This window comes from Bombus flavifrons, chromosome 3 (genome assembly GCF_040668555.2).
Source record: "Bombus flavifrons isolate JBK064 chromosome 3, iyBomFlav1_principal, whole genome shotgun sequence".
NCBI classification, from domain to species: Eukaryota; Metazoa; Arthropoda; class Insecta; order Hymenoptera; family Apidae; genus Bombus; species Bombus flavifrons.
The window spans coordinates 19,015,710-19,027,040 of NC_138444.1; the positions used below are offsets into that span (position 1 = coordinate 19,015,710).

The 11,331-nt window shown below is 38.6% G+C and overlaps 1 protein-coding gene across 8 annotated transcripts in view; it reads right to left on the reverse strand.

The window, feature by feature from the left end:
* Window positions 1-11,331, reverse strand: part of LOC138190183 (zwei Ig domain protein zig-8) — a 237,949-nt gene that overhangs the window by 112,105 nt on the left and 114,513 nt on the right. For all 8 annotated transcript variants that reach the window (XM_069132805.1, XM_069132800.1, XM_069132801.1 and 5 more), the window contains exon 2: window positions 4,951-4,992. The gene's annotated coding sequence lies outside the window, so the exon portion shown is untranslated. The remainder of the gene's footprint in view (window positions 1-4,950; window positions 4,993-11,331) is intronic.

Below are 11,331 nucleotides of genomic sequence, written 5' to 3' on the forward strand. Positions count from 1 at the left end.
TTATCAACGATGTAAATTGAAAACATTTATTACGCTGAGGCTTATAAATGAGGCACTATTCTATCGCAGTCTTTTATCGAGTCAACTACGTTTCATGGAACCTTTGTACGCATCTTTTTCTCTCTCTCTCTCTCTCTCTTGTTTACGCAATAATGTCCCCGCTGGAATATCGTACGTGAACTACTGTCCCACTCTCGAGGATGGTTTACAGGCAAGTAACCTATAAAAAAGCAAGATATATTTTACGAGCAGCGTGAATACTTTCAGCGGAAAAATAAAAACGCTCTGCCGTCGAAAAAGGATCGATATTACGGGATAAGAGTTAACGCCATTTATACAGTTTCTATATCCTTTCTCCTTGTCCCATAAAAAATATTTGCCAATCTTTGTGCTTCGTTACTCCTCTTCGTCCGCCGTTCCCCTCTCCTATGCATTTGGTTAAAAAATCTTGCATCCTCGACAACTTTTCCACTCTTTGCTGTTTTTTCGTTCCATTTATACAGGCAAAATTCATAAAAAGGAAGGAAAACGAGAGTAGATGGACTGGGTTGCTCGATAATCTTCCTTTTATCTAACCGGAGAATTTTTCAAAATGTTTTGCAGTACGATCGCGAGACTTTCGCGAGACACCTTCGCCACCACAGCCTTCTTTCCTTTCATCTTAAATTCGATTTAGCAGACGACCCGACGACGATACGGTGTCTCGCTAGATGTTTCGCCGTTGTTTCCAATCTTCCCGTTCCCGGTTTCTGTTGCTTTTTATTGTCGCGAATCGCGGAACGTTAACACATTTCGATATTTCGTGCTCGAGACCGTAAAAAAAATCGACGCTGAATTGAATTTCGATCGGGCCGGCACGCCGCGCGCGCTTTTTTCCTCCGGCTCGATCGAGGATCATTTTTCCGGCTCTTTTGTCGGGATTTAGTCGACGAGGCCCGATTTTTGCTCCTGCCTGCAGCTTCCAAAATTTTTTCCATCGATACCCTCGCTCGTTCTTTTGTTCTAACCTCTTCTCTCACACCGTTTTCTTTTTTTCAACTGTTCGATCGAGGCAAGAAAGAAAGGAAAAAAAGAAAATTCTTCTCGTGGAATGGTGATTGCTGCTAGACCGGTGTACTCGCTCGAGCAAACTCCACCGGGGAATATCGCGCTTTTAACGCGATTTATCTTTCGAGGTTGAACACGTTTAACGAGTTTTAACTCCGCTTCGCGACTTGCTATTCTAAGCCATTTTTCCGGACGTAACTTTCGGTCGGTGGAAGCGGCGCAATGCGGTATTTCCTGTTTCAACGAAACCTATTGCGATTTGCAAAGATTAAATTTATTCAATGGAATCTATCGACGTGCTTTCGAGCTCGTTACCTGAACCGATATACCGTGCGTGAAATTTTTAGATACACGTACAGTGGACAAGATTATTGTTCGTTGATCGTGACTAAAATCGCTTTCGTTCGTCTTTCGAAGACGATCAAAATTAGAGATAAGGAACAATACGATGTAAGTTCTCCAACAACAGTTTTCCTATTCTTCTTTCTCTAAAATTGCGACTATAGGCATTTGATAATTTCGGCAAGTCTCGATGTTTTTAGACTAATGGTCAGAGATCTAAGAAGAGTGCTTTTAGAAATGCAAGAAAACTGGTCGTTTAACTTTTAAGAAAGAGGAAATAGTATTCATACACCGGCAATAAAGAAGTTGGCCTACTGAAACGCGCTTTCCCCGACCTATCTTTTACGACACAGAATGTAGGTATGCAACAGGCAGTAAACGCGCTAAAAGTTAACTAAAATCAGCATGCTATCTTTTATTACGACGTCCTGTAAGTTTCTGAAGTTTCAGCAATATGCAATTTTTGCACGACGTATTTGCAGCGAGAAATACGGTGAAAAAGTCCACAGAATGATCATCGATACTGTCTTTGAATCAACTAGTTGTTTTTACATGTGCAGACCGTAATTCGTATTCTTTAAACGAAGAAAAAGAGGTCTCTATCCTGCACGCGGAATCGCAACAACGGACGAACGAGATAACGTGATCGTTTAATAAAACTCAGCCATTTACCATCTCCGTGTTGTACTTGCTAATTATCTTTTACCAGCGGTTTGGGAATCGATTCGCGAAACTTGCAAGTTTTTCGATCGCTTGATCCAGCGAGCAAACTAATACGTTTTTGCCGTGACTGAATCACCCTGACTAGGAATAACGATAGAAGAGATACGCTGACTCTGCGGCGTGTCTTTCGGTTACAGATGAATCTTAAGGAGGAAAATTGGAGGAAAGTTTGCCTATGCAAATGTGAATACAATTACCGTTGTTTCTTCTATCAATCGTTGAGATAATTCTCAAGAGTCTGGTTTGAAATGGATTAATTATTATTAAACGTAGCAGAAAGTTGGTTCGTGTTGCGTAACAAATGTCGTTTAGGAAATAAAAGATATCGAAGAATGTAACTTGTTTAAAAATTGTTATTTCGAGATTAATATTGCAAAAAAAAAAATTATATATATAAACGAAAAGGATCGTAGAACGTTTTACGATATTAAAATGGCTAGAAAAAGATCTCATCGAAGAGCGACGTTTATCGTGCCATAACTTACCGTGTATTTGTTAGAGTTTTTCTAACGTATAGTGTTATATAAAATACACGGAATGGGATCTGGATCAACGGAACTGCTTTACAAGTCCTCTTACCTATCATAGCCTTTCGCTTCTAGTAGCACAGCTAGCACGATCAAAGCAGGTAACATCAAATAACTCTAAATAATTAGATAGATCGGCAAACACCTCTTCACCCGTCCTGAGCCTACTTGGTTACAGGGTAGATTCCACGACTCTTAACCAAATCGTCTGTCAAGCTTGTTCAATTTCGTTCTTCATCTTCGGTCAAAGTACATCAGCAGCTTAAAACATTTTAAATATTTTAATACTCGACTTCGTACGATGCGGCGACTCCAAATCGTCGTGCTACGAAGTGTCGGCGATACGACCGTTTAGAATTTAGAGGATACGTGAGGTTTTGGTGGCACGCGATTCGACGTCGCATTGCCAAAGAATAGAGACGCTGCACCGCGAAGCGAGGCAGACAGCCATGCCTTTTGGTACGTGGACCGTGACTCTGTAACTGTGAAAGACGACTCTTGAACTTTGCCACTCAGTATCTTGACGAAAAATAGATCTCGAGTAAGAAAATGCAGAGTTCGAACGCCTGGGACGACCAGAAAGCGACTTTCGTTATCGAAGACCTCGAGGTTGGCATAAATTTTAAGCCCTGCTTCGTATAGTGTGTTGTATGCCGGGCCCTGACGTTCTGCGATTACGACGCCTGTTATTTTCCGCTATTATTTGTACAATCGTCGATCTGAACGAAAGTCCGAGTAAAACCACGCGAATTCGACATTTCTACAGATATTACTCGGCTTTAGTATTTTCTTATGCCGACAGTGTGATTATTTTCCTAACATATCTCTAACGCAAAAACTTCGATGTATCGTTAAATTTCTAAAATGTAAGATGTTTCAAACAGTCCTTTGGAACGAATCTCGAAGATAAAACGTTTCATCGAAAGACGAAGCGTGTACTTTGTGATCTTGATACATTCGTCAAATGTCAATTAATGGAAAACGATATGCTTCGTCCGTGAAGCAGTGGTATAATTCTAAAGTTACAGTTGTACAGTTACTGTGCATATTTTTTCAAAGGTGACGATAGTTGTCATCTTTGGCGCGTTACTCTGTAAAGTTGAATTTCTGTCGTTACTACTTCTGCAACTTTGAAGACGTTTCGTACAACAACGTTTTGCAAGGGCCTTTATAACTAGTTACCAAAGTTCCTTTAAATCGGAGAACGCGATGCCCGGTACCAGTAACCAATTGTCTTGCTTCTTTTAACAAATAATAATCGCCCTAACATTTACTTTCCTCTTTTTGTGTATGCGTGTGCACTTTACTCGATTTAAATGTTTGATTGGTCCGAGAGCTTGTTAATCCGTTTTCCCTTTTCGTTATAACGAAACGTTACTAAAAATAATAAACACGAGGGAAACAATCGAGTTGAATATATCTCCCACTCTCCTTTCCCTGTAATTCCTCGTTTTGTCGTATCTTGCGATCACAATCAGTTCGTTACAACGATTCAAATGTACCGATAAGCGTTTAATAAAACGTATTTTCGCTTATGCTAGCATATCGGAGAGATTCGACTATCTAAGCTGATATGTATAGAGTTGCACGGCTGATGTAACGAACGTGAAATTTAAAGATGGCGGAAAAACTAAGAACTAAATTATAATAAATTACATACGCAACTGCGAGAAGGACGTTGTCTCGTTACCATCCGTGTGTAGAAACAGTCGCTCGTTTATCTTCCGCAACAAATTAAGTCTAATTACTAGGGTATGATTGCGCGTAATTACGTTATGTTTCGTCGTTTCTTAATTAACGTAAGTTGATTCGTGGGATTCGCGATATTCCTAACGTTCGCGCCAGTCGAGAAACATTTATTCTTGAGTAAATTAAAGTTATCCGTAAATGCGTCGAGTAATGAACGCTCTTGTGAAACGGAAAGCGGAAAGTTGGCGTACGAAGGGAATTTCGAGAAGAGGCAGGGGACAAAATTGGAAGAAAACGATATCTACTTCTCGTGTAAACAGCTCTTTGCACGACCACGTACCAACTTTCAAGATTTTGCCAAGTTTCGTCTACACGTAACGTTTGCGTGCCAATAAACGCAAACAGGAAGTAAATTAATTAGCAGTCAAATATTTTCGTTGGTTAAGATGCACCTTAAGATGAAGTAGAGGAAGTAACTTTAACGATATTATTTGTGTCGTATACGATGGACTCCGTATGTATCGAGACTTACCGAATAACAATTATTTGTGCTGATTTTAAACTTTGTTAACGATATTGCATATTATCGTATATATAAACGTATTCAGGATGTAAAACTTACCACGAACACGAGATGGAACGTTGGTCCGATGTTAGAGACAGCCTAGAACAAAAATAATTTCTTTTATGCGATATTTGAAGAACAGAGGATCGTAAACTTTTATAAAAATTGTAAACTTGTGTAAAATAATCGCTATTTCTACGATCCACCACGCTTATTCGCATAATAATTCCCATAAGCGCTGATTACGAGATATCGAGATTATTTGACAGTTTCGCTGATTTACACATTTGACTAAGCATTAAATTAATAGCTTCTTGCTATTTATTTCAAATTTACCAACGTTACTACTATTTGAAACACTCGCGATACCTCAAACGTCGTTGCTATTTACTTTTATGTTATTTAAGCGACGAAACTAAACATTTCTAGGCTTTCTCTGTGATTTGTTAACAAGTTTTTTAGAAATGTCTAGCCACGGTAGCGTGTAGAGCGCTAAGAGTATAAATTCGTGGCTGGCGAAAGAAGGGTAAAGGACAAAGATGGCGGAAAACGGGAAGAGAGGTGCGAATTTACGAGACAGGTACGCGGATGGTTCCGCATGCTCTGCTTTCATCTGGAGCAACAACAATTCCGGGGATCCGGTATGCTGGACCTCTCGTCACTTCCAGACAAACAGTTTCGGTAGTTTCGCAGCTCGTTCACGCGGTATGCGTGCTAGCTAGCGTTCTTGCACACCGGAACGCACCAGATAACGCTGACCTGAAAAACTATGCAACCCGCCATAGATCGTCATTATCTCGAGGAACAGCCGGGGAAAGGGACCAGGGAGAACAGGATGCATTTGTCCCGTTCTTTCCGGAGGACGCGAGAACCGTGTATCTGTTTCGGTGGAAGAGCGTTGCTCGAATATGCGGGATGAACCTGTACATATGCACACGCGTACCAAATACGTCAGAAGGTTCTGCGAGCAGAGTGCATAGGCGCCGGATTCGATCCATTTATCTTAGATATTCCGCTTTTAGACTATCTTCAAGGCGAGTTTTATGACACAGAAGAGAAAGGACGATATCGTTTTCAATGGGATCTAAGTAATCGAGATACGCCGCTTACCGATATAAAATCAATAATTCCACGACATTTTTTTTCGCAACGTTAAATCGTAAAAGATATTGTATTTAAAGCTAGCAGTCGTATATCGACGGACCACGGAAACGACGAAGCTTTCGACGGGATACATACATATATGCACGATCGAGTTACTCTTTCTTTGAATTATAGTTCGAATAATACATCGTATTTGCCATGCATACGGCTACGAGAATTCTCACATATTTTATACGTATTTTCTAATGGATCAAAAGTAATTATCTACTATACGCGAAACGTTGAAGTGGATTTTGTTATCAAGAAAAATAAATGAAACGATACCGCGCAATGAACTTCGAACGGATTAACAAGTTCTAATAGCGTTCTCGTAGCATTCTAGTAGCCGCAAATTCATTTAATAAAATTCGTCGTTTTCACCTTAATCAAACGATTTTCAATTTAATCGAACGAATGTAAATGTAATAAATGCGATACAAAAAATTATCTGTATTTTTGCAACCACCGTGCAATAATTTTGTACCTTCTATTTGCACCCCATGCATTTTAACTCTTTGCGCATATAGATTCGATATCTATTTTCTAGAAAGCAAGAACATATAGAAACATTTGCATCGCATGCATAAAGACGCGTATAAAATCGCAAAGTACTACAAAGCGCGACGAGGGACGACGATTCGAAAATCGACGTGATAGAAAATACCGCGCGACCGGTTAAAAACCGAGACACAGGGAAACCAGAGATAAAAGGAGACGGTGATGAGAAGACGAGAAGGAATCGTTCGATTCTTTCAAAGTCGTTTAGCAAATACACTTTCGAGCTTTACTTTGCCCTCGTTCGAAGAGCTGCCTCTCGCCGGATTGCGAGACAAGGCCAGAGGAAAGAGATAGAAACGGGCTCGCCACTTTGCTCAACGAATTTTCTACCGTACGGCGAGTAGTCGTTTCTCATTGTCCGTGCACGCAACTTCGATCCACGCTAGATTTCGCACGCTTACGACCATTGCTGGGAAACGTCTCTCGAGCAATACCATCTAAAGAATCGGAGGAAAAGTATTTCCTTCAATTCGTAGTTGTTCGCGTTTTAGTTTGCCGGGTTGCTCTTTAGGAGATAAACTCAAGTGTATTCGGGAGACTAGTGTAAAGAAATGAAATTATTGTTCGACGATTGGATTGTGTTGGATCGCGAATGACTTATAAATTTTTAAAGCACTTGATCGTTATCGCGTGAATCTTGAAATTTCAATTATCACAGACGATAGAAAGTATTTTTCATAGAAGTAGAACGTTGAAACGGACAATCATTCTATCCTAATTGTTTAATTGCTTCGACGATCTTGCTTTGCTCTGTAGATTAAAACTACGTTCTTGTAATTAACACGTTCTTGAAAAATAATCGAAATATAAAGAAATTCAATTTAGCGTCGTTCCATGTTTCCGGACACCGGTAATAAAACGTACAATTATCTTATAAAAATTTGTTCCTCTGCAGAACATCGTTTTAAATCTGTTTTAACGTTCGTATTTTTAATTATAACTCTGAAATTATTTTAAAAACTGTAATATTTCATAAAAACTGAATAAGAAAAGACTAATCTTTCGTCCTAAAATTTTGTCACTCCGTTGAACTGCTCTTTACAATTACGCTCTCCCTAATCCTCATTTTTCCACAATTACACACTTCTTCCTCGTTATTTCCATATCTCGTATTTCCCATTTAAATGATAAACAGCCTTAGCGACCGAAAACAGCGGTTTTAAACGAACGCGCATAAATAACGCAATGGTTTCTGCGATTCCGGTGAGCGAGAATACGAGAAGAGAGGGAAAAACCACGAATCGCAATGTACGTGTACGAGACATCGGAGCAACTCCAAACACGCGGTTTCGTTCGCTTGTGCTTCCGTAAATGTGCCTGCCAGAATTTCTGTCGCGTTTCTTCGAATTCATGCACAGTGCAGAGATTGTCGTTGCGGTGTTTCACGTCAAGGATGCTCGCAGTTCGGAGCTTAGATAGAAGGAAACAGAAAGTCACGAAAAGCTTTCTTTGCTTTTATCTGAACTTTGCGAAACGAGAAAATCAATTGCTTGTTGCAAGTAGCAAAAGTATCTAAAGTCGCGGAGAAAAATAAATCGACATTATATATCCGTATAGTGCGTAATTTATTTCTTAAATAATTGAAATTAACATCTACATTTTTGTTGAAACAAACCGTATTTGAAGAAATTTCATCGATATCCATTTCCACTGGTTGACCTACCACTTATTTTTCCTTCCGACTGTGAATTTCAACGCAATCTGTTTCAACAATAGAGACTTCTAGAAATTGCGGTTGTGTTTCAAATTCTTGATAGTTTAGGGTATTGATACATAAAATGTTTCAATAAATATATTATAAAGCGTTGCGCCGAAAGAAAACAGATTAATAATTCTTCGTGGTAATATGGCTGAATTAATTATTGAGATAGAGTGATTGGATCCGTTAAAGTATAATTTTTATATTTAGCCACCCGTGCACATTGCAATTCATGTTAGGATATAAACGGATGCTCGTTTATATCCTACTACGGCTTCATTTATCATTCTCTTTTCTCGTTCACTTACATTCATTCGATTAACTATAGCTGCCTGCAGTAAAGGAAAACGATTATAACTTGAGGAAGGAAGGTCTCTTTACGCGTAACTGCCTCCATTCGCTACTCATCCATTTTTCAATTATTTCTGTCGTAATAAAATCGCAATTTATGTCGAACATAATGAAACTTGGATAAATTGAAAAAAAACTAATAAAAAAAAATATATGTAATAAATAAAAGCAATCAGGGGACCGAATAAACACGATAATCAAAATTTATACGACTAATTTTTGAACCAAAGTGTAATTCAATGAATGTTCTTCATTTGCACAAAAAAAAAAAAAAAATGCAGAAATAATATTTGTATTCCTTTTCCCCCGATATTGTTATTTTCGAGATAAGTTATATCGTAACCTGCGATAAATATATTATGCTTCCATGATCCTTTTCGCAATATTTGTTACAATATAGAGAGCTCGATTCACGACTACGGCTCAATCTTATTCAACTAGAAAGAATTCTATGTATCAAAGAATTCTATGTATCAAGCTAGTATCAAATCGCGTGTCTTAATGTCTTAATTAAGAACAAGTTCTGCCATCTCTCTGTGATGGAGCGTTCAAGCTAAATGCAATTGGCCAGTCGAGGTCAGTAGTAGCTGAGACTTTCGTGAATATCTAACACAGGATATGGATTGTTAACCATGACTCTCACGATAATCTCATGGAGCAAAATAAAATTTCGTCAGCTCTCTGGTTTCCGTGGCAATAATATCGATTGCCGGGAGTAAGTTATGATCACGGAATTAAGACAAAACTAAAAGGGTACAAAAGGTATAAAGGACAACAAAATTTGATCGTCTCAAGAGCGAGCAAAATATTTCTTATATAAGAAAAATTAGGTATTTGTCTGTTTATAATAAGAAAATATCAAAATTAGGTATGCATATGATTCTTTCACATCGTATATTCACCAGAATCGTATATTACAGGAGAGGACAAAATTTAGGTTTCGAATATTTAAACCGCACTGTACTATCGTTCGAGATTTCTCAGATTAAACAAAAGATTTGTCTGCTGAATTTATCTTGGCATACAGAAATAAATTCAATGTTTGAACTACATCGAGTTTGCTGCAACAGCACAAAATAAACATTTACCCAATCCCTGTTATTAGTAACCTACAGCGATATCATTCCTCAAGCTTACCAACCACAAAATTGTTTTCTGCTCCGGGAAAAGAACACCGGTATAAAAGATAAGTAGCAAATTTTTATCTTTCTCAACGAGCGAACCGCTTGGAAAAAAGCAATTAACCTCTCATCCTATTTCCTCTTGATATCTTTGTCAACGCTATAAATTATGGTCGACCATTCCTTAAAACAGCCTTCTCATTGATCTCCTTCTTTACCCGTGCTATTTAAAATCGACCCACGTCGATAGTTAAAAATGGCAGATCTCGAATATTTGTCTCACGTTGCCCGAGAAATTCTCCGCGTTTCCTACGTTTTGACACGATCACTCTTCGCCAAAGTCCCCATACTCATGTTTATATCGATTCACCGGCACGAAATAGCATAGAGTCTGAGTAATCTCTCGCGTTAAAGTTGAGTTCGTTTAAAGATTAGATTACGGACGAGCTGAGATCGTTTAAATATCGAATATACATCAAACTGAATTTTGAAATCTATTTCTGAAATCTAGTTCAATGAAAAATCCACTTGATCAAATTCGTTACATTCGTTTCCACAAAATTCTTACAAAGCTTCGCGTTATTCAAACTCTATGGATTTAAGTTTTCCAGGGTGAATTTAAAAGTATGGATCTTGTTATCTCAATGGTCGATCACGCTATTATTATATATCACGCTGGTTCCGATCGATCATCTCATTCAGAGATACCACCATGGCTACTAAGCCGACGGAAAATGCAAGGAAGATCCCTATAATTGCAGGCTTAAGTTACAATCGCAAATAGTATTACGTTCTAGGCTTCGTCATTTCGTTTCCTTGACCGCTAATGGAATTGATTTTCCCATTTCTACCTAAAATCTAGTGCGAGCGAAACGATTGCACTAAATCCACGTGTATCAAAGTGTCTCTATGTTTTTAAAAACTCACTTCTCTGAACTAATAAAATATTATCTTGTTTTGTACTTACAATTAATTGAGATCTATTTTTCTGCAGAAATGTACGAAAGCTGTTACAAAGTTCTAGCAATCTTGATACGTTGTTTCGTTATGATTCTTGTGATAGAATTATCTAGTTCTATGGAGAGAAGAATTTCAATGGAATTTCAAAGTAAATCGAAGAGTAGGATGATATTTCCGGGATTCCTAGAGTTCCCTTTGTCAGGATCTTCCACGCGTCTTGTGTGTAATTAAATTATTTGAACGTGCCTGTGATATTGACCGACGGGCGCGTTTCAATTTTCCACGGTGACGAAATCGGTCGCGCGTCGATTAAAAATTGTCGAGCACCGAGCTGCGCGAAGTTAGTACCCTCAAATGCCAACTTTTATAAAAACCAACTTGCATTCGGTTGTCCACGATTCGACCACATTTGTTCAATCAAAATTTTCGTTTGTCCACTCTTCGAAGAAGGAAGGTACCAGCTTTTTAAACTTTCATTTGGTGGTAACTTTTTTTCGAATGGTGGAGAAACGAAAATTTTGATCGGACAAATGTGGTCGAATCGTGGACAAACGAACGCAGTTTGGTTTAAAAATTCGCAAGTGGGGGGCGACGGGGTCAACTTCA